General features: G+C 33.2%; 1 long non-coding RNA gene across 1 annotated transcript; it reads left to right on the top strand.

Annotated features, from left to right (window-relative positions):
• Positions 1 to 273: 273 nt before the first annotated feature.
• Positions 274 to 4,546, top strand: LOC123685221. The gene is made up of 2 exons (XR_006748271.1): positions 274 to 4,066; positions 4,141 to 4,546. It is a non-coding gene; the product is annotated as an uncharacterized LOC123685221 (long non-coding RNA).
• Positions 4,547 to 4,755: the final 209 nt, after the last annotated feature.

Raw genomic sequence — 4,755 nt, forward strand, 5'->3', positions numbered from 1 at the left:
GAAACGTTGATTCACTATGGGACATATGAAGTGCATTCTTGGGGGAGAAACTCGCGAATTGAGTGAAATATCGTATCACTGATATGTTTTAATTTCCATGTCGATAGTTCATGCTGGGGATAAAATTTGCTTGCTGAAAATGACATAATATATGTTTCTTCTATCTATGTTTATTACTTTGAGGTCCAGGTTCTATCGAGATAAAAATTTGCATTTGGATGTAAATGACAATTTGAACCTTTTTGCAAAATTTTATGTTGATCGCGTAATCAGCACCATAGAATATTCAATAATGAAATTGGAAAGAAAAGTAAACTACCTACTTATTATTTTCCCCTTATAATCGGTTTAATTTTGAATTGCCAGCTATCTGAAAAGCTTTCAAAGCTGTCATCTTTTGACATTTGATGAGTAAAAACTACGCCAGTATTAAAAATTAAACGATACATGCTTCAAAAACGTATCACCTTCTTTCTCCACAGACCCCACTGAGGTCGCTAGCTAGCTCAGGAGAGATCTAAAAGGGCGCCACCGATTCTATATGAGAAGAACGACTACGGTAGGGTGAGCTGAGTGTATCGGAACCTGAAAAACTACAAGGGTATAGAAGGATGGGATGAATCACAATCACTCAAATCTCTCTATCTCTCTGAAATGATCTAAATAATGAGATACTTACTGAGGTAACCTCTGTGAATAGTGAAATACCCAAGTAAAAAAGGAAAACAATAGAATAACTACTAAATAATCCGGTCAGATCTGATCGAATCGTACAGCTGTTCGTAACGAGAAATATGGGAAAATGTATGCCAATTTCGAAGGTGTGCCCTCTCCCTGAGGATTGCGGTGTTTATCCCGAGATCATTGATGGAATCATTAGTTTGGCACACAGTGATCTCTACTAATTACACCTTCCATTGGGACTGTAGTGTCATAACAGATATGAAAACGGCCAGACATTGTGATATACAACTAACTAACTCAGCAGTGCAAAATGTAGTACGTGAGGAGTGCTCATCACTACGCTTAGGCACATTCACATTATTGCCAGGAGTTGAGACGACATATAGTGTCAGCCACAAATGCTGACAAAGGGCCAAAATTATTCCGAGATGCACAGAAATCGGCCATTCTGAGATCCGGGGACTCGAGAACAGATAGACCGTAAATGACCCTGAGGTCACTAAACAAGGGACAGTTTCTAAGGATGTGGTCGCTGAACTGCGGGCGACCACATGGACAATGTCCCTCTTCGACCAGACCCAGCCTGAACAGATTACCTTTGAAGGGACCATGGCCTGAAATGAAACAGGCCAGAGGGAAACTTGTGATATACAACAAGCTTGAAACAAATGCTGTCATTATCGACTTGTCAGTGCCATAAAACAACAATCTATTAGAAAGTAATATCGCTGAATACAAGCCATTGGCAAAGAAAAGCGTCAGCGGGCTTATATATAAGAAAACCATAAAACATCTTACAAAACTGAATCTGCCTCAGAATGTGATCTCATGGATGCAGAAAGCAGTGATATTGGGAACATCGAACATCATCCGAAAAATTCTCTACCCTCATTAGCTCGAGTGTCTTACTCTTTACCGTTTTTTCGAATTATATTCCATTAATTTCTGTTTTATTGAAACTGGGCTACAAAAACCTCTCAGTTCCAATTGAATGTATTCCCTTTATTCATTTATGTATATCGACATCTCCTTCTGGAGTCGACTATCAGTATCAATTTCCTTCATCACTTCAAGAAACAAATAAGGTCAGGGATAATCTACTCCTTAATCAGTATTTAATCGTGGTTTAACAAGCTGTTGCTCAAGAATCAATTGTCGATCTTGAACTTTTGCTCATCAGAATAGTGTGAACATGAAGTGTGAAAATAAGAGACAATTATAAAAATTATTTTCACTCACTGCTAAATCAATATCTAGATGGAATAACTTCTCATTAATCGGTATGTATCATTTGTATTGAATTCTATACACTTACTGTTAAATCTGGATTTATCTTCAAAATCACTTTTCAATTGGAAAGCTACATTTTATTGAAGGTTTACTTATTCTACCCCTAACTCTAACAACATACCTTCATCGTGTGTCAAGGCCAAGGAAAAACTTTTCTTGGATCTCTCAAACGTAAAATGTAGTGGTGCATACCAATATGTAATTTACTGTTTTTCATCAGTTTGACTGAGAAAATTGTCAAAATTAATTGTAACTGGTGAAAAAAAATGAGGAAACCTCTACGATAAGTCAGGAGCTTTTGAGTGCTCGTGATTCATGAGCCAATTGCTCCCTAGAGACCACATATAATGTGGAATCGTATATTGTTTATACAGGGTGTAACATGAATGATTGGTCAATGCAGGTCATCCATCCCTTTCAGAAAAGTAGCTTGTTGTATATCCTGAGACTTTTTTTGAGAGTTTCGGAGATCCAGGTTGATTAATGCAAATTGGCCTAAATTTTTATACATACATAACTTGGAAATCAGGAGTACGATTTTGTTTATTTTTTGTGGATTTGTTCACTTTATACAACCCTTCAAAATTTTCTTGTAATTTTAATATTTCCAGGGCAGTACTCAGATTATTGACTCTATTTTTTCCTCGTTTTGGAAGAATATTGTTATTACCATAAAAAAATATATAATTCAGTGTAATGAATTCAATTTTTACTTTGAATGGCACACTTTCATCAGAAGAGTTGCAAACGAACGAATTCATGTTTTATGTAACTTTTTTGAAATATGGTCTTGTTTTTATTTCGTTCGTGATGATATTTGATCTTATCAGCTGAGGTCTTGACTTTTATAGCTTTTTGTTCAATCTTTCTTTATTTTAAAACCAAAGTGTTGTAACATGCTGTATAAAACATTGATTAGAAGTATGCATGATCCATCAAATGTGAATTCTTTTGAAAATAGGAATTAAAATCAAAACGAAATGACATTACCAAATTGGAAAATGTAAACAATTAGTGTATTTGCTTTACGGTAAAAATAAGACATAAAAATCAATATTTTGAGAAAATTTGAACGTATTCACTTTTATTAATTGAAAATGTGAATTGAAAAGAAGGTATAAGATGTTCAACTGTTTTTGTCTACACTAGGTACTTATATTTGATATGATCTTTAGATATTTATTCATATGAACAATTACAAAAAAACTGCAGAAAAAGAACTGAGAGAAATGTAAAAATAATAAAACTCTGAAAATCAAATATTTAATTTTATTACTAACATCACCGAGTATCGCCATGGAGATGTTTGGTGTATTCAGCAGAGCAGGGATCGAACTGATGAGTCCATCAGTGAAATTATGATTTAGAATGTCCAATAATTTGAGAAGTTTCAAAACCATTTATGCACACACCACAATGATGATGGTAATGAATTGGAATAAGATGAAATGACTCATGTCAACATACATACCTACAGGGTTTCCTCTACAATTGTTCATAAAAAGTCCACAAATATTGTGTACTTTTAAAGAAAACCATAACTGTTAAAAATGAAACAATTTGATAGAATTACTACATAATAAAACATGCACAAAAATGTGTATATTTTTTACGCAAGATCGAGCTGTACTTATTCAGCACCAATTTGTGTACATCAGGTTTACAATAGTTGTTAAATCGTACAACCATTTTTAAGAGTGTATATTTTCAATGTTGTCAAAACGTATTATAACAGGTTTCTCGAATTTTGTTCCAATTCAATAAAGTGAATTGTCTTGCAATTTACCTACAGTTTTTCATTGGATATTTGTAAAATAATCCCCCTCAAATTTCCTTGTTGTTCCTCCGACAAATTGTAAACAAAAATGTTATTAATTTTTTCGTCTTGTTGCAGGTTATCAGTTTTCACATGGGAGACTCTTATCTCTTCCGTGTTGTTCATGACTGTTCCTTGTAAAGTATCCAATTTTTTATTGACCTTGTTCAGAAATTTGTTTACGAATTCTCTATCACAGAGCGTTTCGATAAGGGAATTGATGGCATTTTTTATATCGTCCGTTATTTTTGGGTCCTTTTTTTGGAATATCAAAATGTAATAGATATATTCACCATTAATTTGTTATCACTTTAACACTGTTTTTTTTCTGATCTATTGTTCATTTTCAGCTCTGTTGTACCAAAGGCTTAAAAACAAGGATATTTTGCAGTCCAAGGAGAAAGTTTACCATTTTCATATCAACACAAATTTCCAACTGATGTTCTTCTGTTTTTATTCTTCCTTCATGGTAGTAAAATGACAAATTGGTAGTGAATCTTAGTTGTTACTGTTATGTAAAAAACACAAAATTTTTTGATCTGTCTATAAAAAGGCGCAATTTTGCAGTTAATTGAAAATTAAAAAACACACAGTAATATGAACGAAATAAGAGTGAAATATTGGTATCATGAGAAGTGTTTCGCCCTGTACTAGATTATTCTAGTAATTGGTTTTTTTTTAATTTTATAGTTGATATGATTTATTTATTAATTTATTTTCCTTATGAAAATGAAAATATACAAATTTTTATCTTTTCTTATTGCCGTTTTTACTTGCTTATTTATTATTTTGTATTTTCGGTTGTTTTATCAATTTCAAGCTCAGTATGAGCAGTCGAAGTTTGCTTTTTTGAGCCAAGATTTAACTACAATTTGTTTTTCGTAAAAGGTGAGATACAAGAAGCAATACCTATGATGGTGGACTAGTTAATCCTAAGGAAATAGTGATATTGCAATTGGATGAAG

This window comes from Harmonia axyridis, chromosome 7 (genome assembly GCF_914767665.1).
Source record: "Harmonia axyridis chromosome 7, icHarAxyr1.1, whole genome shotgun sequence".
Lineage (NCBI taxonomy): Eukaryota > Metazoa > Arthropoda > Insecta > Coleoptera > Coccinellidae > Harmonia > Harmonia axyridis.